This window comes from Mixophyes fleayi, chromosome 12 (genome assembly GCF_038048845.1).
Source record: "Mixophyes fleayi isolate aMixFle1 chromosome 12, aMixFle1.hap1, whole genome shotgun sequence".
Classification (NCBI taxonomy): Eukaryota; Metazoa; Chordata; class Amphibia; order Anura; family Limnodynastidae; genus Mixophyes; species Mixophyes fleayi.
This window is the reverse complement of record NC_134413.1, coordinates 6128114-6152579: the sequence shown is the minus strand read 5'-3', so window position 1 is coordinate 6152579 and position 24466 is coordinate 6128114. Positions and strand designations below refer to the sequence as shown.

At 40.3% G+C, this 24466-nt stretch overlaps 1 long non-coding RNA gene across 1 annotated transcript in view; it reads right to left on the bottom strand.

The window, feature by feature from the left end:
* LOC142109170 (uncharacterized) overlaps window positions 1–24466 on the bottom strand; it is an 81030-nt gene that overhangs the window by 33264 nt on the left and 23300 nt on the right. Inside the window, exon 3 of the long non-coding RNA XR_012680300.1 lies at window positions 4792–4957. This is a non-coding gene — a long non-coding RNA (uncharacterized LOC142109170). The remainder of the gene's footprint in view (window positions 1–4791; window positions 4958–24466) is intronic.

Sequence of the window (24466 nt, the reverse complement as noted above, 5' to 3'; positions counted from 1 at the left end):
CCTGATTCATCAGTGCGCGCAGGCTGAGCACAACCTGCGTTTGGTATTAAACGCATGTATTTTGGCTTTGCGCTCTCCTGTATTTATCAAGGCCTAGATCTAAAAATAAGTGCACTGTTGAAATCAGGAAATAACAGAGAGCATTCTAGTGACCAATATACATAACAGAGAGCATTCTAGTGACCAATATACATAACAGAGCATTCTAGTGACCAATATACATAACAGAGAGCATTCTAGTGACCAATATACATAGCAGAGCATTCTAGTGCCCAATATACATAACAGAGAGCATTCTAGTGACCAATATACAGAACTGAGAGCATTTTAGTCACAAACATACAATACAGAGAGCATTCGAGTGACCAATATATAATACAGAGAGCATTCTAATGACCAATATACAACACACAGAGTATTCTAGTGATCAATATACATAACAGAGAGCATTCTAATGACCAATATACAACACAGAGAGCATTCTAATGACCAATATACAACACAGAGAGTATTCTAGTGAGCAATATACAATGCAGAGAGCATTCTAGTGATCAATATACATAACAGAGAGCATTCTAGTGACCAATATGCAACACAGAGAGCATTCTAGTGAGCAATATACAATGCAGAGAGCATTCTAGTGACCAGTATATAATACAGAGAGCATTCTAGTGACCAATATATCATACAGAGAGCATTCTAATGAGCTTCATTCAATACAAAGAACATTCTAATGATCACTATTGCGATACAGAGCATTTTAGTGAACCGTATAAAATGCAGAGGGAGAGGGACCTTAGTGACCTATACTAAACATATTCATATATGTATATACAGTAATTGAAATGGGGGTGTTAACAGTAGTCTGAGCCGGGGGCCAGTAGGAAATGTGATGTCCCCAAATCCTCAATTGAAACCAAATTAATATAAAATAATCATTCCCAGCGCACCCCCTTCATATTTGCGCCCTGAGCGACTGCCCCTCCCGCACAGCACTTATACAGCCCTGACGCTGTCATACCGGCACTTCTCCTACTGCCTCCATTGTGAAACTATTAAATTCTATTCACTTACGTTTTTCATACCATTGTTTTTAATGTCTATACCACCAATCTAGATTTACACTTTGACCACTGGGTATATATATATATATATATATATATATACACACATATACATTTGTTATTTACTGATGTACTGTTGTTTTGGGTTTTATTTAAAAGACGGCAGTGCACCCTAAATCTATTAGAGGTTCAGTTTGGGAAACACGTACTACAAGTTAACAACCTGGTCTATGGACAGATTATTCCAACAGAGATGGCAGGAGGGGTGGAGACCCCAGAGGGGGCTGACACTGAGACAAGGCTTTGTTTAGCGTACTTAGCAGTAGTAAACATTTATAGATTTAAGACCTATATATTCTACAGTGACCGCTTCATGTTTGGTGTCTCTCCTCGTTCCACCCTGTACCACCGGTATCTGCACACAAACGCCATTTGTCATTGGATTGCCAACAATAGCCACCCGCACTTACCCCACTAGTTGTTTCTCTGCTACTTTCTGTATCACGTGTTCCCCACACCACTTAGATTGTGAGCTCCTTTGGCCAGGGCCATCTTTACCTTCTGTTCCATTTTATTGTGTGTGATGTCATGATCCCTTCAATGTACAGCACTGTGTAATGTGTCAGCACTTTATAAGTAACAAGATAATAATAGATCCTATGTTTCTGTATAACATTACTATGCTCCAGTGCCTCGTACAAGCAGCTGAAGAGCAGATCTCTGTACAAGTTTTCAGCAGAGAAGAATGACAGAGCCATGAGTATCCCAGCGGACTGTTCATCCTTCTGCATTGCTTCCCAGAATTGCATATTGTAGTCACGTGGCTTGGGGCTGATATTGCTGTGGTTCCATGGGTCAACCCTTGTTTACCGTATAGGTATTTCAGTTTGGTTGTTTTGTTTTTAGTGCATAAGTATTTTTGTTTTATTTTATTTTGTTTAGTATGTAAATATTTTGCTTTTTTTTGTTTGTTTAATGTGCAAGTATTTTGTTTTTTGTTTTGTTTTTTATTTTGTTTAGTGTATAAGTATTTTGTTTTGTTTAGCACATAGCTAGAATATAGATTGACAAGTTCACCTCCTACAAGAAAAACAGTAACTATCAGCAGCAATTCTGGGAGAGAGCAATTATGATCCCGCGTCACGACGGACCTAAGAGAAGAGCGGAAGAGTGTTTGAAGACAAATAACAGGAATTGTCTCTTAGTTAATAAAATACCATCAATATATATTTTTTTTGTTACAATGAAATTAGTAACAATGTTATCTTGGTTAGATATTACTACACTAAAAAAAATAATGCCCATTGGAGACAGTCTTGCCTATCGCCTTCTTATTTCCGTCTATCAGGCACCGACCCGAATTTTGCATAAATGGAATTTTAACCACACGTGTTAAGATCAAAGTTTCATTTAAAGACACCAGCTGCCATCCTACACAGGTTTATTCATTTGGGACTTTTACTAGGTCAACTTAATACTTGACTACTGCTTATTATCTCATCAGTCACCAGGGACGGCCCACGATCTAATTGCCAAGCATTTATGTTGCTCAGCAACCATAAATACAGAGTCATAATCCTTAAAGGGGTAGCGAGAATTCCGTGCCCCTGTAGTGAAGTGAAGCCTTATTTCCCTGAGCGCCTTGTGCTTTTTAATTCTGAGAATAAAATGCATAATGAATAATTAATTATCTGCTTGAAGGCACAATAGCTTCCTACTTTTGAATATTCATCACTGACATTATTAATTCACTAGAAATCCCAAGGAACGGTGGGATAGGCTGTTAGCTTAGCTGGAAGACGTTCAGATCATGCTCTGGCAAACTTAAAAAGCCAACACATTTTGTAAAGTTTTTGGGGATTGATCTGGTAGGTGACCCCCTGTGTGGGTAGCATAAACGTATACAATGCTAAATACACACCACCCTCGCTAACTTGGCACAATGCTCATCTTGTAGATCTGAAACGGGATAGTTGAGGGGTTTAGGCGGCAGCCCTCAGGAACAGGCATGAGTTCAGTAGAATTTATGGATTACAACTCTCAACACGAACCTTCTCAACCCAGACTAGCGTTAGTAAATCAGTCATTTAAAGAGAAACTGATAAATGACTTTTCTAATAAGCTCTATGTACTGTATGAAAACACTGTGACTCGGCTTGAGAGCAGGGCTGCATACAGCGTTATGCTCACTCCGTGAGCATTCTAAAGGAGCTTGTGAACTGCGTGAAGGAAGCTGCAAGCATCCTTGCCTACGCTCCCAGATTGCTTTCAGACTCTTGTCCAGGAGACTCACAAATTTTTGGTAGTTCTTTCGGGCAGGCCTTTGTCCCGGATCACTCTCACTTCCTAGTGAAGTAGGAGGGACTTGAATAAAAGCGATTCACATCATTTTGGCCCCAACTTCCTCAACAAGATGACGCCATCGTTGCATTTCGACATGTGGTCGGGGGCCAAAATTATGCAATGTGTGGCATCACGAACCCCCTGCAATTGCCACGTGATCTCCCCTCTAGGATCTCCCCAAGGGGAGGTTTTTAAAGTTGCCAGGTATGGTCGGAAGAGTGCATAATGTTGTATTCTGTCCGACCCTCAAGCCGAGTTGAGCGATGCAGTGAAAGCTGTTTTCTTTACTCTCTTATGTGCAGAGGAAGCATAGAAAACGCTTAGAATTTAATTAATTGTAAAGAGAAGCAGAGGAATGGATGAGTCTTGTTTAACCAGTCACATGCTGGCTTCTCTAGGGGTATGTTTATCAAACCTTCTAAAAAGTGGAGGTAGAATGAGAGCTAGAATCTGATTGGTTGCTATGGGAAACACATCCCCTTTTTCCTTTCTCTAATGTTTGATACATTCACCTCTAGGGGGTATATTTACTAAACTGCGGGTTTGAAAAAGTGGAGTTGTTGCCTATAGCAACCAATCCGATTCTAGCTGTCATTTTGTAGAATGTACTAACTAAATGATAACTAGAATCTGATTGGTTGCTATAGGCAACATCTCCACTTTTTCAAACCCGCAGTTTAATAAATCTAGCCCTAGGTCTCTAAACAGGAGAATTCTGCAAGAAAAACTTTGCAATGAAGCTTTCCATTGCCTCCTCCTTATAAATGACTAACAATTTACAAACCTCCGCTCTTAGGGCTTTTAGTTAAGTGCTTTCTTACTTAATAGGCATTTTTAGTTTCAGATGTCACAAATTCCTTTAGGGTGTTCTAAAAACATATAAGTGCTTTGTACTTTCAAAATAGGAAGAAACAGAGATATATTAAAATTAGTGACAACTTATTTAGGGCTCGGACACAAGTGTATTGAAAAACAATACACTGACAAAACTGTGCACTTTGTCCTCTCTATTAACAGGCTAGTGGAGTAGATTTATTAAATCTTCTAAAAGTGAAAAGTGGAGATGTTGCCCATAGCAACCACTCAGATTCTAGCGATCATTTATTTAGTACATTCTAGAACCTGATAGCTAGAATCTGATTGGTTGCTATAGGCAACATCTCCACTATTCCTTTTTAGAAGTTTCAATAAACCAACCCCTTAAGCAGTGTTGAAACATTATAACAAACAAATATAAAAGATCAAGTAACAAATTATTCAAGAAAGATATTGAAGGCAGCTCAAATTGTAACTTTGTAAATGGCATGACAAACGATTGTATGAAACATTCAAATAAAATGTTTAAAAAAAAACAAATAAACATTGTATATCTAGTGTAACTTACACAACCAGGCTGAATTGTAGCTTCATGTTGTTCTGCCGCACAATGGTTATATTCCCAGGGCTGTAGCTTGTGACCTCTCGGAGCCCCCAGTGCAGAAATTAGATTGAATTCCATTATTCCTCTATGCATGGCAATGGTTTAAGGTGATATTCCCGGTGTACTCTCCCTAAGAATACATGTGATTAATGAGGCTGCCATTGTATATTATACAATTAGAAAACAAGAGAGGATACAGAGTGGAGGCAGACGTTGAAAATCATATTTTTGAAGTTGCTAATAAGCCGCTAGAACTTCTGCACTTATCCAGTTAATTGCGATGATACTGTCAGAAAGCATAGGTGGTTTACTGCGAACAAGTGGGGCTTGCAAGAAAGTGTATATTCATAGAAATAAAAGGGACACGGAACCCCGACTCATTAAGGGAGGCAAAACGAATATAAATTGCATTTAAAAAAAAAAAAAAAAAAAATGCGTAAAACGGACATGAGCATGTCTGTATTCAGCAAAGAGGGGACATGAAGATACGTCTGTTGCTGAATACGGGTCTAGTTGTCCTCTGCTCTAACAGACAATACACTGCAAGATACGTCCAATACATATGTGGAATATAAAGTCACAAAAGAACACACAGAAAAAAAGAAGTTAATATTCCCTGTTAATAATATAATCATTAGTGACAAGACATTAAAAAAAAAAGTTTTTTTCATTCACCCCCCCCACACATAAAATACATTTATTAGGATGTTATGAATGTCACTGTACATAAAATGCGTTTTTACAGTTGCCAACGATTGTTCTAGCTGTATACACAGCCGTCATCACTAGTAATCGGCACTTACACCTGACCTGTAGCTGGAGCAAGAGGAAAACACGTATCTTAGAAATGGCCAAAGCTTGAATCGGACGCTGCTGCGTGCACTCGGCCGTGCCACGCCCTTACTATACATTGAGGACGTGCATATGCCCAGTCCCCTCCCCTAAAATCATAGGCTGTAAAATGGGTCATTTGCGCTCGACAAAGAATTGGATGTTGCTGCGCTCACTGGCATATAATAGTCCAATTCTTGGCATACCCAGTACAAATTTACGCAACATACCAAACATATCGACATTTACGTTTCTTAGGCCCACAACGATAGTTATGTTTGTATTTAAAAAAATATCTTATAGGGGTTGTCCACTTTTAGACAGCCTCATCTCTTCCATTAAGCCCCCCCCCAAAATTAACTGCCTTTGATTGGGGTCCCTGACAGGACTTAATCATAGTCGCCAGTTAAAGCATTGGCAGAGTGCTTCTATGATGGCTGTTCCCAGCCCTAAGTTCTAGTTATAATGAATGTGTGGACTGATTGGATTGGCTGCAGCTCCTGTCCAATCACATGCTGTAATCATTACACACCCCCAGCCAGGGTAGATTTCAATTACCTTTTTAGACTTGGGAGCTGCAATAAAAACCCCACGATCCCACTCTTAGTATTGCAATCTACAATCAAGTAACAGTGGACAATGATGAAGGGGGTCCCCTTAAAAGCACAATTTGTGAGGTGTCACTAAGCAAAGAAAGGAGGTTACCAAATGGAAAATCCCTTTAATTTTGTTTGAAGCAGTGGCACAGTGATTAAGAGCACCAACTATAAGGCAATGTTCCTGAGAGGCTTGCGGAGAACCTTGCTCCATTCACACTCCCTGTGCCCTATAACTGCTCGTTTTTCCACCAAATTGCTAGCCAGGGAAAGTGTGTGTGAACATGTACATACAAATGTATGAAAAACGTGAGAAAAGATGCAACATTAGATAATATTCTTGCAACTTTTCTGAGGTTTTATTGCAGTGAAACAAAAAGTTGTTTCCCGTCACAATAATTATTTACTAAACATACAGGGGCTGATGCACAGTGAATACTACGGTAGTTTGCGTAGCGTACCTTGCAAGGAATCGCAGTTAGGGCATCTTTGCGCAATTCTGACCAAGAAGAAGATGCAAATTCTTCAGGGCCAGGTGCAAATAATGAATGATAATGTTGATGATCTCCAACGCTAGCGAACCACTTGTGATTGGCTGCTTGCGATAGCGCTACTAACGCTGCTAGGTGCTTCCTTCATCCCTCGGGCATATATCACGCTGTTCTGTGCGTGTTCAAGCAAACTTAAGATGCGTACGGCTCACCATCTGGGCGTAAATATTTTTACGTGTGGCTTTTTTGATCATAAATTATGCCCAACTCACTCTGCATCAGACCATTAAAGTATTTATATATATATATATATATATATATATATATATCTACTATATAAATGCCTAGTGGCGTGTGTGAAAAAAAAAAACCAAGCTGCAGCGCCACCTGCTGGGCAGAGTTATACACTGACCTATATATTTCTTGAAGGAGAAGTGACAGTTTACAGAGTGGTTGGTGGTTGCCGGGGGTGACAGTGGGGAGTTTTTAACACCTTAAGAAGCTTGATGAAGGATGTGGCGATGAAGATGAAGGATGAGGTGATGGAGAAAAATGATGAGGTGGTGACATGTGGACAAAACCACGTTAAAAAAGGGCGCTTGCGTCAGGAAGTAACGCTCTTCCCCTGAGGAGGCCTGGGCTAGGCCCAAATGCATGACAAGAACCTTTTTAACACCTTAAGTAGCTTTATTTGACTAGAATGCATGAGTATCATGCACGGGTTAACTTGTATATATATATATATATATATATATATATATATATATATATATATATATATACATATATCATCATCATCATCAACATTTATTTATATAGCGCCAGCAAATTCCGTAGCGCTTTACAATTGGGAACAAACATTAATAAGACAATACTGGGTAATACATACAGACAGAGAGGTAAGAGAACCCTGCTCGAAAGCTTACAATCTATAGGACAATGGGAGTTAGAAACACAAGGACATGTGCTACATCATATTGCACAATGGACCAGCCAGACTGCAAAGGTAAAAGTACTGAGTGGGCTGTGTGTGTTGCAATGTTGGTCAGAGGGTTGTTGTCTTGCGTTAGCTGTGTAGAGGGTGGTAATGGGGTAATCTAGGGAAATTAGGATGATGGTTGAGGAATATCATAACCTTGTCTGAAGAGGTGGGTTTTCAGTGAACGCTTGAAGGTTTGAAGACTAGAGGAAAGTCTTACTGTGCGTGGGAAGGAATTCCACAAAGTGGGTGCAGCCCGGAAAAAATCCTGTAACCGAGAATGGGAGGATGTGATGAGAGTGGAGGAGAGACGCAGATCTTGTGCAGAACGGAGGTGTCGAGTAGGGAGATATTTCGAGACAAGTGAGGAAATGTATGTCGGTGCAATTTTGTTGATGGCCTTGTATGTTAGTAGAAGAATTTTATATAGAATTCGTTGAAATACAGGCAGCCAATGTAGAGACTGACAGAGTGGCTCAGCAGAGGAAGAACGGTTTGTAAGGAAAATCAGTCTAGCCGCTGCGTGCAAAATAGATTGTAGGAGTTCAAGTCTGACTTTGGGAAGACCAGTAAGGAGGGAATTGCAATAGTCGATGCGGGAGATGATGAGTGCATGAATTAATGTTTTTGCGGTGTCTTGTGTCAGATATGTGCGTATTCTGGAAATGTTCTTTAGGTGTATGTAACATGATTTAGATATAGAGTTGATGTGCGGAATAAACGACAGTTGTGAATCAAGGATTACACCTAAGCAGCGAGCTTGTGGGGTGGGATATATATATATATATATATATATACACACATATATATATATATATTTATTTTTTTTGCCAATCTCAATAAAAAATGAGAAAAATTCCCATTTACCATCCGGCAAATACTGTACAGTATAAAATACTCAAACTATAAATTTTGAGTGGATTAGATCACTCGCCGGGACCCTCTCACACAAACATCCCCTCTCTGTGTTCTTTCCTCTTTTATCAAAGCCCGGGAATGTAATAATAAATAATGAATATGTAGATAAGAGAATCTGGGAAATCAATTTACTGAAAAATATTTGCATATTTTATTAAAAGAAACTGTGAATAAATCCCTCAACAGGGTAGAATAATTCATGATTTGATTTGATTTGTATACATTACACCCATGGGGAATATGAGGTAATACGGCCACTCCTGTAAGTCTCATTTTAATAATGAGTTGGCTTTTTTTTTTTTATAGTAAATATATGAAGTGTAAAGTTACTATTTGATACGTTGATATGCTAATGGTGAATGTGTGATGATGAGTTACTCTATGTGAAATTGTGCACACTGAGTAGAAGTCAGAGGTACAGTAAAATAAAAACTATAAAGCAATAAGTAAAAACTTCATAATGCAATTTCTCAAAATATATAATAACTCTTGTGCATTTGTAATGGGAGGTGGGATTTCTATCGATAGAAGCCAAATAATTCATAAAGTATAATCAGCGTTGTAAGCTGCTTGTTCCAGAAAATGTTGGCATCTTTCTTGATACCCTCCCTTAGGAGTATTATTAGGACTTCTCTAGAGCTGCACATTTTCTCTGGAGCTCTCTACATTTCTCTATCAGACTTCTCTCCAGTTTCTCAACCGTTTAGGTGCCACTGAAAACTCACCTTCCTCCGACTCCTCTCCTTTCTTCACCAGCACTGTTTCCATCCAACACACACTCAACCAGCCAGCTCCATGTACGACTCACATCTTATCATGTATGTCAGTCTCGTCCCAAGTCAACACCCTTGGCGCTGTAAACCTCATAACCTTCGTTTCAGCTTGCGTTTGTGCATAATGGGCCTGATTCATCTTCAAACGTAAGTCAATTTGAGTGCCGTATCTTTCGTTAAATAGCTCTGCGCGTGCTAAGAAACGGTCCTTACGCCAATTACACATGCAATTCATGTCTGAATGCAAATAACAGCTAAGACAGTCTACGACTTAAAGGGCTGAACGGGGAGGGATAAACATAAGCCATGTATAGTAAGTGCATGTCGAGGGCGTGACAATGCACGGGTTTCCTTAATTACGTGTTCTCTTAATTACATGGTTTTTAGCCATATTATTTGCAGCAGCTACAGGGCAGGTGTAAGCACCGACTGATAGTGATGACTGACACGGTATAATCTTATATTAATAACTACACGTATATGTGCCACTAACTAGCACTATATGAAGACAAAAACTTTTTTTTTCACAAATATTTTTATTACTAAGCCCGCTGCCTTGGTGTCACACTTGACTCCGCCCTCTGCTTTATTCCTTACCTCCAGACTCTCTCCCAGTCCTGTCGACTCCACCTTAAAAACATTGCCAGAATACGTCCTTTTCTTACTCAACATGCTACCAAAACTCTTATCCATTCTCTCATCATCTCCCGTCTTAACTACTGCAACCTCCTGCTATCTGGCATTCCTGACACCCATATATCCACACTTCAATCCATCCTAAATGCTGCTACAAGACTGATCTTCCTCTCTCACCGCTCCACATCTGCTGCACCACTTTGCAAATCCCTAAACTGGCTGCCTGTGTCCTCCAGAATCTAATTCAAATTACTCACCCTTACCTACAAAGCCTCAACAACACTACCCTCTGCATACATCTCAAATCTCATATCAAAATACTCTCCCTCCCGCCCTCTTAGATCTACCTCTGACCTGCACCTTCTCGTCTCTGGTAACCACCTCTCACTCCCGTCTACAAGACTTCTCCCGTGCTGCTCCTCACTTATGGAATTCCTTACCACTCCTAATCAGACTTTCCCACAGCCTTCAAATCTTTAGACGCTCTCTAAAAAAACATCTATTTTTTAAAGCTTACCTTATATTATTCACACTAAGCACCCTCACACCTGTCCCAATCTCCACTCTGAGCCACACTCGCTCCTCTTGTTTCAGCTGTGCCCTCTTCCACTTAGAATGTAAGCTCTCTAATGAGCAGGGTCCTCCATACCCTTTGTTTTCATGTCTGCATTTATTTTGTCTACCATGTATGTTCTTGTTTTATGTATATACTGTTTTCGCCTTACAAATCTACGATAATAATAATAATAATAATTACTGATTATAGTATTAAGAGTGGTTCATTTGTTTTATAATTTGTTTTTCTGATGTGACCTTATATTGCACATACACATGTGTGTGTCCTGCACTCTGTCTGTCTACATCATACTTGCCAACTCTCCCGGAATGTCCGGGAGACTCCCGCATTTTGCGAGAGTCTCCCGGACTCCCGGGTGAGTGTGGCAATCCTCCGCATCTGGCATAATTCTGCCCACTTCCTAGTGATTCATGGGAATCGCGGCATTTGTCTCCGCCCCTACTGTCAAATGACGCGATTTGCGTCATTGCATCATGGGGGCGGGGCCAAAATGACGCGAATTTTGGAGCACCGCCCCCATCACGCCCACCTCCCCTGGCAGGATCCCGGAGCAAGACTTCAAGAAGTTGGTAAGTATGGTCTACATACGACCAGTAACGTTCACGCAAAAACGTTCAATGAGATCTGCTTGAATTTAAATGTGGTCGGAAATACTCTCATCTTCTGTGCTCGTTTTTTAAACACAATTGCCAAAACAATCTCACAGTGCCTTCAAAATAAATGTAATTTTTGGAGACCCAGTGCTATCTTACAGCTGTTTTATGTGCTGTTTTACAGCAGCTATCTTGTTGCGAGAGGATGCGCAAGGTCCCCATAGCTAAACAAACGCCCCGCAAATGCTGATTGTGATGTCACGGCGGCATGAGCCCGGGTGTCCTTTGTAAATGGCCCCCAGATTATAATAATATCATCAAAAGTAAAACATCACACTACTAACATTTCTTACATATTATATTAAAATAACATAATTGATGAGAAATTGATGTTTTTCCTCGGCATCCAGCCCCAACTATCCGAAGCCGTCTTTACTACGCTGCCCAATGTTCTAATTATGACTCTCTGAACCAAACAAGGAATAGACTGAATGCGGCTTTGTTTCCGGGTCTATTGTCAGCGTAGTCACCACGACTATAATCTTGGTTCTCGATGAACAGTGCCCACTTGTCCAAAAAACTACAATCCGCGGAGGGTTAATAACGGCCTAGTGTCATATTGAGCACTTTACGTGTTGCGCTAATTATAATCATTACGGCTGTACGAATGTCTAGTTATCTTTCTTAATGACATATTACAAATAAAAAAAATGTGCTTCTCAATACCTATTATTTAATCAAAATTTAACACTCATTGCCACTTGCACCCTGGAGGGTTGTGTTTATTTTCTATTTGTATGGAAGAGAAGGGCCTCCCAAAAACAAAGAGAGACCCTGGTCCGGGGCTGTGTGAATTACTGTCATACCGTATGGCATCTGGAGCTATTAATATCCGAGACTGCTAAATGTCTGTTATTACATCGCACTGTATCCCTTCCTCTCTAGTGCCGCAATCCTTTAACAAATAAGTAACAGACTGACTTAATTGCACCAAGAATGTTGTGCGTGTAATCGTCATTTGTTTGTTTGTTTTTCAGCCTTTTCTTGTCTACATTTTGATTATATGTAAGTTATATTGCTTTCATAAGCTGTGAAATATTATTTCCTGTGCTATTATTGTCCTTTTATGTAAATAGCGCCAATAAATTCCGGTGGCTCAGTGGTTAGCACTTCTGTCTCACAGCACTGGGGTCATGAGTTTAATTCCTGATCATGGCCTTATCTGTGTGGAGTTTGTATGTTCTCCCCGTGTTTGCGTGGGTTTCCTCCGGGTGCTCCGGTTTCCTCCTACACTCCAAAAACATACTAGTAGGTTAATTGGCTGCTAACAAATTGACCTTAGTCTCTGTCTCTCTGTCTGTGTGTGTGTATGTTAGGGAATTTAGACTGTAAGCTCCAATGGGGCAGGGACTGATGTGAGTGAGGTTTCTGTACAGCGCTGCGGAAATAGTGGCGCTATATAAATAAATGGTGATGATGATGATGAATATTTCAAAGGTGCAGATGACAAGATTGGGAAAGAGACTGGATATATGGGGTAAAGGTAAAATTGGGACATCCATATGGAGATAGCAGAGAGACAATTGGTCACACCAGGTAATAGGGAAAGGTGTAGGTCAGGGGAGAAGTGATAGATTTGGGTGTTATGAGTGTTGTAAAATTGTTCACCAAGAGAAGAGGTGTAGAGTGAGAAAAGGGGTGTTGACTTTGTCTACATTTTCTCCAGTGGAGCTCAGCAGCAGGTTGGGGATCTGTTTGGTGTGCCATGGTTGAGGTTTGGATTGCGGTAGACTGTAATTGATGAAGCTGCACTCTCTAGGGCTGCAGTGTGTGTGGTGTTTTATATAGAGGCAGCTAGATTAAGACAGGACAGGTTAGTTATAGAAGAGAACCAGAGTTTTAGAGAAGATCTGATCAGTGGTTTGGAATGAGAGGAAATTAGGTGTTTCCCTGTGTATGGAATTAGGTGGAGCATGAGCTTAACCAAAGGAGGAAGTAAGAGAAGTTTTGTGGTGGCAGAGACAGAGGGGGCGTCAATGGGAATGATGAAAATACCAAGTACGAGAGAGGTCAGGTCAACGGATAGGAAATAAGTGAACCAGGCAGCAAAGTTGACAAGGAATTGGGAACTGACCATTGGGACGAAAAGTGACAGCAACACGAAGGTGGAACAGAGACATTAGACAGATTGTGCTAAAACTAAAGGTGATTACTCCTTTCTAATTCTCCTGGATCTCTCTGCTGCATTTGACACTGTTGACCACTCTCTCCTCATACAAACGCTACAATCCCTAGGTCTTGAAGGCACTGTCCTATCCTGGTTCTCATCCTACCTATCTAATCGCTCTTTCAGTGTTAATTTCTCTGGATCCACCTCTGCTCCGCTTCCTTTATCAGTTGGAGACCACAAGGCTCAGTCCTAGGTCCTCTGCTATTCTCTATCTACACCACTTCTCTTGGATTTTAGTATCATCTCTATACGGATGATACACAAATCTATCTATCCTCTCCTGATCTCTCACCATCTGTGTTGTCTCGCGTTACTGACTGTCTTTCTGCCATTTCATCTTAGATGTCCTCTCACCAACTCAAACTCAATCTTTCAAAAACAGAGTTAATAATATTGCCACCCACCAACAGACGTTACCTACCTGACATTTCTATGTCTGATGAAAACATGACCATAAATCGCACCCCTCAAGCTCACTGCCTAGGTGTAATCCTTGACTCAAAAATATCTTTTGTTCCTCACATCTATATTTACATCATGTTACATGCAAAAATTCCAGAATACACACATATCTCACACAAGACACTGCAAAAACTTTAATTCATGCACTCATCATCTCCCGCATTGACTTTTGCAATTCCCTCCTTATGGATCTTCCCCCGAATCAGATTCTCACCCCTACAATCTATTTTGCACGCAGCGGCTAGATTGATTTTCCTTGCAAATGGTTCTTCCTCTGCTGAGTCACTCTGTCAGTCTCTACATTGGTTGCCTGTTTTTTACCGAATATAATATAAAAAAACCTCTACTAACATACAAGGCCATCAACAAAACTGCACCAACATCTCCTCACTTGTCTCAGAATATCTTCCAACTCGTCACCTCCGTTCTACACAAGATCTGCATCTGTAAAATGATACAGCATATGCTGGCGCTATATAAATAAATGTTGATGAGGATGATGATGATAGTTCATTTGTGCAGAATAGCAAAGAGGGAAGTAATGAGGGGGAAAAGGATGTGGTTGACAGAAATAGGATGCTGGAGAGAGAAGATGATTTTGAAGATGTCAGTGAAAGTGAGTAAGAGAAAGGTAAATTGAGAAGGTGCATAGTGGAATGATGTGAATAAATGTAGATGAATTGCTCCCGGTAGTGCAGGTAATTGGAAGAGACGGAGGCTCCTTTGGCGTCCCCTGGCTGGGTAAAGACAGAATACAGCCTTTGCCGCATGGACCTGTGGTCCGGCATGCTGACAGCTGAGCTGGGTTGGGTACGCTTTAACGATCCTGAAAAATCCGACACAGAGGACACCTACAAATAAAAACCGAATTTGGGAAAAACGAATTCACTATAAATAGACTTACCTGAAAACCAACGCTGCAGATCTCCGATGGCCCCAGCATGCTGACCGCAACTTATTCCGAATGGACAAATCTCCAGCACTACGGTTTGGCGACATCGGGACTTCTATGAATGTTAATTTAAAGTGGCAATGCCGGGACCCTGCAGGTTAAATGTTTAAAAACTTAACCCAACATTGTCGCTTTAAATTAATATTCATAGAAGCCGCGATGACGTCAAATTGTAGTGCTGAAGAGCTCTCCATTCAAAATAACTTGCTGCCATCATGGTGGTCCCATCGGAGATCTGCAGCCTCTGTGGTGCCAGTCAAGTTCTTCCACACCGAACTCCTCAAACCATGTCATTGTAGTACTTGCTTGGTGCACTGGGGCACAGTCATGTTGGAATAGAAAAGAGCCTTCCCCAAACTGTTGTTACAAAGTTGGAAGTAAAGCATTGTCCAAAATGACTTGGTATGCTGAAGCATTAAGATTGCCCTTCACTGGAGATAAGGGGCCTAGCCCAAACCCTGAAAAACAGCCCCGTAATATTATCCCTCCTCCACCAAACTTCACAGTTGGCATAATGCAGTCAGGTAGGTAACGTTCTCCCAGCACCCACCAAACCCAGACTCGCCCATCTGACAGCCAATCAGAGAAGCGTGATTCATCACTCCACAGAACATGTTTCCCCTGCTCCACATTCCAGTGTCTGTGTGCTTTACACCACTCCATCCGACACTTGGCATTGGTCTTGGTGATGTGAGGCTGCATGTAGCTGCTCGGCCATGGAAACCCATTCCATTCAGCTCCCACCGCACAGTTTTTGTGCTTACATTAATGCCGGTGGAAGTTCGGAATTCTTCAGCTATGGAATCAGCAGAGTGTTGCCGTCTTTTACGCACCATGCGCCTTAGCAGTTGTTGTCCTCTCTCTGTGATTTTACGTGGTCTTCCGCTTCCTGGCTGAGTTGCTGTTGTTCCTAAACGCTTCCACTTTCTAATAATATCACTTGCATCCTATCACAGTACCAGGCTTGAAGTCACTGAGCTCATCAGAACGACCTATTTTGTATCACAAATGTTTGCAAATGGAGACTGCATGGCTAGGTGCTTGATTTTATACACATCTGGCAATGGGTCTGATTGAAACACCTTAATTTAATAATTAACAGGTGTGGCCAAATACTTTAGTCCATATAATGTATATTGGACTGTGGACTGCATGTAACAGACAGTTGCACCTGTTGTACACTGATTTACGTTCCTGTCTTCCAGTAGACATTAGCTATGTAAGTTTTCACCATAGGAAAATGTATATCCTTTTTACCATAGCGAACATATTATGTATTCACATTAATGCTACAATACGTCTATCTTTCTCTGCCATAACATGCATGTCAGGAACACATACAGTATGTTGCTGTGTGCTCAGCAGATCCCTTTTGCTGTAATACTGTGATAACGTGTTAATTTAAACTCCACACTCACTTAGCTAAAGGTATCACACTGTGAAAATATTTTTGGAGTTGGCAGATCGGAGCGGCACCGATGGGGACCCGCGGTACCTCCGATAGCGCTAAGATTCTTGTTTTCAGTCAGCAACGTTTTAATGCCCTCTGGGAATAGAGCAAATTACATGTTGAGCTGCTTCTTATTGGTATGAACGGTCCAGTTGTAGCGGAAATAATTCCCAGTTTGGGTCACCCTGATGGGTAACGTTAGGAGAAGGGATGGACTCTATAAAGGTTTTTTTATTTATGTTTATAAAACTACAGGTAATATAATCTGAACATGGGTTTTATAGACGTGCTGCAGAGCCTGTGGATTAGGAATGCTGTAGTATATATCAATGCAATGTTATTTTATATACCTATATCAATTATTACACAAGTGACATGAATATATATAAGATCTAATAAACAGCAAAGTGTGAGGGGCCAGAACAGGAAAGAGCAAGAGGTGCAATTATAATATTGTATTGTTTTATTACCATGTTTATCCCCAATTTTAAAGCGCTGTGGAATATGCTGGTGTTATATAAATGTTAATAAAAATGATACGTAGAAGGTATAGCCCATCGGCTTTTTTTTGGGTTAATATATGTAAAATATACTGTAAAATGCATCATGCCGTAAAATATAACTTATATCTGGAGAGCGGTGATGTCACTCCTGTTAAATATAACTTATATCTGGAGAGCGACGATGTAACTCCTGTTAAATATAACTTATATTGGAGTGATGTCACGCTGTAAAATATAACTTATATCTGGAGAGTAGTGATGTCACTGATGTAAAATATAGCTTATATCTGGAGAGGAGTGATGTCAGTCCTGTTAAATATAACTTATATTGGAGTGATGTCCCTCCTGTAAATTATAACTTATATCTGGAGAGTAGTAATGTCACTCCTGTAAAATATAACTTATATCTGGAGAGGAGTGACGGCACTCCTGTAAAATATAACTTATATCTGGAGAGGAGTGACGGCACTCCTGTAAAATATAACTTATATCTGGAGAGGAGTGACGGCACTCCTGTAAAATATAACTTATATCTGGAGAGTAGTGATGTCACTCCTGTAAAATATAACTTATATCTGGAGAGGAGTGACGGCACTCCTGTAAAATATAAATTGTTCCAGTTCATTAAGTCTCTGTTTAATTTCATCTTTGGAATAGTTTTCTACCTGCTCCCGTTCTACAATGTAACAAGGATATAATAGACCTGCTACCGCACATGTTCTCACAATATAAATTGTTACCCATTAATACATTTTTTTGCAGCTTATCCAATGTTTGGCATTTTCCATCCCAATAGCAAACATATTTATATTGTAAATTATTCCACTTTGTTTCCTTGGTAACAAATTACTGTCCCTACATGGCAGGGATCCAAGAGTACAAGTCAAGAAATATTTAGAGTGACACAAACATTCCCCCATCAGATTATTAACTGATAGACTCCCGACTCTTCTGCTGGAAGAAATATTCCTGGCATTCTAGGGTGAGGCGCAACTCAACAATCCTTTGTCTTCTGTCATTGTGACACAGGATTGACATGATATATTTATGATTCAGTAATGTTTGATCAATTCGTCTGCAAACACTGAGGGGTAAAAATTTGCTACTGATTTTAAGAGATGTTTACCAGAAAATTCATGCTAATTAACACAGATTTCCACTGCTATCTAAATATACCTGTTCCCATGCATTGACAGGATGACAGAATTTAAGATAATTGACATGAACTAAACTCTTGTTATGATGAATAATTTTCCTGTGCACTGCTAACTTTATCCACACTGTGAGTGAATTTCTGCTCAACATAACTACAGTGCGCCTCTTGGTTTGTTTGTTCTTGCAGACAGACATGCATGTGAACATTTTTTCCCCCACTAAAGCATTTTACCTTACATCTATGTAGAAGGATGTTCAATTATAGTTTTAAACTCTCGTTATTTGACTAATTAGGGAATGCATCATGTTATCTTCACCCAACCATCCACTATATAAAAAGAACTAAGAAAGTGTTTAATCAGAACCCAAAGTTTTACGCCAAGTAACAAGAAAACATTCTAGTAACGACTATTATTCACATATTCTTGCTCCAGAAAAGGCATTGGGGAACGAGATAATTTGTTTTTCCTATATTAAGGGCTATTGAGTCAATGTTTGGAGATTCTACTATCCATACCTTCATGAAAGTCTGTACAGGATAATAATACATTTGTATGTGTCTCTTATTCATCCCAGCTCCATGTTGAATTAAAATGCATCAGTCTATGGGGTATATTTACTAAACTGCGGGTTTGAAAAAGTGAAGATGTTGCCTATAGCAACCAATCAGATTCTAGTTATCAATTATTTAGTACATTCTACAAAATGACAGCTAAAATCTGATTGGTTGCAATATAACCTCCACTTTTTCAAACCTGCAGTTTAGTAAATATACCCCTATGAGTTTGGGAACATCCACCCAAAATAGTGGGATATATATTTGGAGTTGTCGAAGTAGGTTTCATATCTCCAAAAAATGCAAATTGCAAATTGAACGAAGTAGGACAGGGCCCTGATCAAACCAGGCCATGCCCAAGAGCTACCCGGCTTAGATGCAGAGAGTCCCTTTGTTACTATAGAGGAAATGAGCAAACACGGGGAGAACATGCAAACTCCAGATAAGGCCATGGTCGGGAATCAAACTCATGTCCACAGTGCTGTGAGGCAAAAGTGCTAACTACTGAGCCACCGTGCAACCCAAATGTGTACTTAAAATATTGGGTGCAAACTTTAATGATAAGAAGGAATCTTTCACTTCATCCTTAAGAGACAAGAAAACTAATTTGGCCATTACTTGAGTACGTTACTCTTTGATGTTAGTCAAAGTGGATCCGAGGAGACAAAGTAGTTTCATTCCTTTGACTCCGGAGATTATCCCAAATAACCGTGCACTTTTTAGTCATGTTTAGGTCCTTGGCATTTAGGGATAAAGGTCCTGATTCATGTATGGATGCAACTTGTATTTTAAAAAAGAGTACGGGACTTGGGAGTAGTTCCGGCTGTATTCACATCCAAACGTATCACAAGACAGGTTTCCATATGAATCTGGTGTAAGTACATTCTGCCTAAACGTTACATGCTAGCTTTTTTTTTTTTACATTAAATACTTAAATCAAGATGGTTTTAATAAGTACTGTACATACAATGCATTTATATAATCTCTCTTCCTTGCATACACAAGTTATGTGCTAGCTGGCTGGATGCATATGTTTATAATACAAAGACTTTGCTGTGTAGTCGGCACTTACACCTGCCCTGTGCTGGTGTAAGTGCCGACTGGTGCGAGAGATATGGCTGAATCCTGGCGTACTTAGAAGAAAAACAGGATTTGAATCAGCTGTATCTGTGCCAGAGCGCCCTCAGCACGCCCTTAATATACATTGCCAACATTCACCTGCAACTTCCCTCCTCCATTCCTACCCTCAAGTCGTAAGTGACATTTGTGTTCATGAATTGCGCGCAGTTTTGTATATTGGCGTATGATCCGTTTCTGAGCACGTGTAGAGCTATTTCACGTAAGATACGGCACACAAGCGGACTTGGGAACATGAATCATACCCACAAAGTTTAAGGATAATATAGATCATAATTATCATATGCAACAGAAAAAAGTAAGGAAAAAAACATCTGGTATTAACATGAAATAACTGGTGGAAAATTTCTACCTGGGAAGATGCGTCGCAAAAAATGCACTTGTCACAGGGCCCAGACGTAGTTGTGGGTTGAACGAATGGTCATGAGAATGCAGCCAATCACTGCTCTATGAACCAGTGACATCATCACTGAGACGCTTCACGGCCAAATATTCATTCAATGCACTGGCTCCTAATGAATAGAATATTATAGGTGATAGTAACACTTTAAATGTTTTGTCCACCTTCAGATGACTTTAATTTATTGGCTTGCACTTCCACAACTCTTGCAAAAGCCTTAATTTTTTCCCCCTGCATTTTGTAACAATGTATTTATATCATCTGGTAGAATTGTTTACTTATGTTGCCCTATGATACTACTCACAGATGTTTTCTGGACATTGAGCATCATCATCATCATTTATTTATATAGCGCCACTAATTCCGCAGCGCTGTACAGCAACAACGTGAGATCATATAAATTTATTTTGCAAAAGTTGCCAGCGTCTCTTTTGCAAGTCACTGTCCTGTGTTAGAAACAAACTAGTAAGATCAGTGATAACTGATGATATATTATTAAATGGTTAATATATCAGGATTGTCTTAGTTCTATGCTATACTGCTATAAACATCTTGTTTTTCCAAATCATTATATTTAATGACAGGAGCGGTCACCGGTTTGGCTCAATAGCACAAAGCAGAGTAATTAATTAGGTATTAAATGTCCTGGTCAAGTGCCAGCTTGAAAGTAGAAAAGTAGAGAGATGTAGTGAGAGGAGGGGGATGCAGAGGGGGGAAAGCGGAGAGGCAGAGGGGGGAGAGCGGAGAGGCAGAGGGGGGAGAGCTGGATCCTGTAAAACAGGGGTATTCTGCCCCACGGTGGATAACAAGAGAATACATGTATCGCACACAGCACATTGTGACGTAGAGGGTCACCAAGGCTGAAGATCTAGGCTACAGAGGCTGCTTCCACATGTCTGATTTATTTGGGGTGTTGTATATGGAACTTGATATAGCAGCAAGATAACAAGCTATTATGTGCATGAATGCAAAAACATGATGCTTGTTTTGAAGGACAGGACATCAGCTGTCAGGAGCGGAGGTTGATGATTCCTCCTCTCAAAGCGTAAAGGGTAGTATGTGTACAATGGACCTAAGACTGCAAAGGGACTTGCGCTAACATATTTGTTACGTGCATTCGCTGTACGAAAAGGCATATTTTGCGCAATAAAATGCATTTGCGTCTAATTATACAGGAGCCCCCACGAGTTGAAGTCTTGCACTCTTGACTGACATGACGCTCAGTCATTAAGTCACATGACGGAACCACTACGTATGGATCACGAGGCAGGAAGGCCGCGGTGAGGCGTGATTACATCACGGCGGAGGAGCCGAGCCAACCCTCGCGCCTACAGAGCCTGCACCGCAGTGTGGCACCTCGGAGGAGTTGTGGGTGAGGGCCCAAGAAGAGGCTGCACAGGGGCCCTAACGATGGTCGTAGGTGCTAGTAAAAGACCATAATATCAGAAGCACAGTCCAGCCAGATCACTCTATGACGGAGTGAGGACATGAAGGTTCTAGACAAGAGCAGAAGTACAACATTAAATACCAGTCCTTTGTCCCAATTCCAGGACATTTGGGAGGACTGTGCCACTAACGGATGCCCCTTAAATGCCACATGGGCTCACGACAGGTGCACGTGACATTGAAGGGGTGTGTTTAGTGGAGTGGAGTGAAGCTGGGCTTGAAGCAGTGGACACACCCCTGAGGAATATGGTACAGCCAAACTTGACCAAACCACGCCCCTGTGTAGAGTGACCACGCCCCTTCCTGTGCATGCTCTCTCCTGCTTCCAATGGAGGTATAATATTTTCACATCATATCAACCATTTGCTTTCATTGTCTAACTTTGCAGTAGACAGACAAAAACCTAATTGCTGATTGGTTGCTGAGGTTCGGAGCAAAGTAATGTTATGTATTACTCTGTCCTATAAATACACATACACTGCAACATAATGCTAAAGTAGACCTGTTATTCCCGCAGGAAACACCAACTATAAATTATCCAACACCCTAAATTAATATCTTCCCATCCAACAGTCCACCACACGCTAATTATGCAGATGGTTTAGGACATTATATACTTATTTTATATTTATTTAGCTTTATTTCTGTCTTCTCACAATTCTTGGCTTAAAGGTCAGCCACATTCATTGCCAGGAAAGAGATTCAGCATGCATTCTAAACACTAGAAAAGTAATATTACCGTCCATATTAGGCATTTTAAAATATCAAACATCCAGAGGAAATCTAGTGATGGGCATGCACAGGGGTATATGAATCAAACCTTCCAAAAAGGAATAGTCGGAGGTGTGGCCCAAAGCAGCCAATCAGATTCTAGCTTTCATGTTCTAGAATGTAATAGATAAATAATAGCTAGAATCTGATTGGTCGCTATGGGCAACACCTCTTTTCTTTTTTATATTAGTTATCCTAACCTCCCTTTGCCTAAGGCAGGTGCCTATTCTGCCACACATTAACAGGCAATTTGGTAACTGATTTTTAATTTTTTCAGAGAGATCTTTGTCTGTTTAGGGGCGATTGTGGAAACATTTATTTTTTTGAGATAGACAACTTAAATTCAAATTACTGTGCAAAGAAAATTGTAGGGAACAATGGTCCGGATTTCAAACATGTCTAAAGCACATTGTTTAACACAAAGCAAATTTTATTTTGTGTTTGTTTTAGATGAGCTTCACACAAGTAACATTAATTATTGTGCAAGGCATATCTAAATGGAAGCCGACAACATTTAGGACTGATCGGAGATTGCGAAGTGCTCTGCATTTATGAAGGGAAGTTGAGCGGGGATACCCACCGAGATAATGTGTATTGTTTAATTGCTGTACATTGCAGAGTAGAGGCAGGTGTAGATATTTTTACTTTGCCAGGAAGTGCATTGTCAGTCCTTCTGCACAGAAACTCAGTTGTGCAGAAAATGCTTCAAATTTTTTTTAAGAAGTCATCAAATGTTGCAAAGTATCCAATGTGCTTAAGCTTGTAAAGGTAGATTGTAAGCTCTCTGGTTCATTGTTCTCTTTCCTCAACTGTCTATGATCCTGAAGCTTAACATAAGCTTCCATTATCTTTTATATGTATAATTTTTATTTTGCACAACATTTAAGTAGGGTATAGAGCACGGATGGTTCAATATCAACCTGAATTACACCATCGTGAAAAGCACCAGCTATGTCTCATGCGTTACACAAACGCATACGTTGAAATCTAGCAATTGGTGCACACATAGAGGCTGGAGAATTTTTAAAGAAAAATAACATTTTGGTAACAAAAGAAATTAATTGCTGAGTTTTTAATTTCCCCAAACTGTTATAAGCGACTGAATAACAAGTGACATGTCAGATTACATTTGATCTAGAACAGTTGGAAATCCATCAGAGTAATCCATTTCTGGTAAGGGGAAGACCATTGTTTCTCTCTGCCATACCATATATAAACGTTGGCATGGGAAATTGGGTTAAATTAGACAATTAGAACTTATTTGATCTGTTCTAGGCAGCCAGTGTCGAGTATATCTGATTTTTCCCCTGTATAATAACAGTCAAATGTTAATGTTTAAATATCACAATAATGATATTTAAATCCACCCACAGTTTTCATTTCTGGAATGAGCCCCCATTTATACGATCTAGTAGAATCCAGGGATGGAAACTAACGGATTGGGAGAAAGCCCAGTGTGAATGTGTCCTGCTGCAGATGCCAGTTGTGGAAGCGGATTAGTATCTACTGGAGTTTACATTGGGAGGTCAGAGGTGAGTCTCTCCATGGCTTATCTCCCAAAATGTGCACATGCAAAGTCAGGACAAAACAAGCCCGGCTTTTCATATGCACTAAAAAAACAACTTCCACTTTTGGGGGAAAGCCCCGCCCATTTATGTATCAGCTCCGCCCATGTCCAAGTCCACGAGTCGGTACTGTCCCACTGAAATTTGGACAGTTGGGAGGTGTATTCTCGGACATCATCACAGTTACGGCCCTTGAGAGGAGACATTTAATGCTCAGATTTGATGACTGGGTGGAGGTCTTCTTATGGGGTAGATTTATCAAACGTGGAGGTGTTGCCCATAGCAACCAATCAGATTCTAGCTCTCATTTATCTAGTACGCTGTAAGACATGATGGCTAGAACCTGATTGGATGCTATGGGCAACACCTCCAACTTTCCTTTTTAGAAGGTTTGATAAATCTACCCCTCCGTAACATAGAAATGGCAATAATGTGTTGTAATCCATATCAACCAATCAGATGTCAGGCAAACTTGGCGGAGAGCTAAAATCTGATTGGCTGCGATAGTTTACAACAACATTAGTGTCACGTGCATTATGTTATGCTAGAAGCCTCTCTCTATTTACGCCGTTCATGTAAAAATATCACTTAGTTTTATAGATATATTGCTAAGAAAAT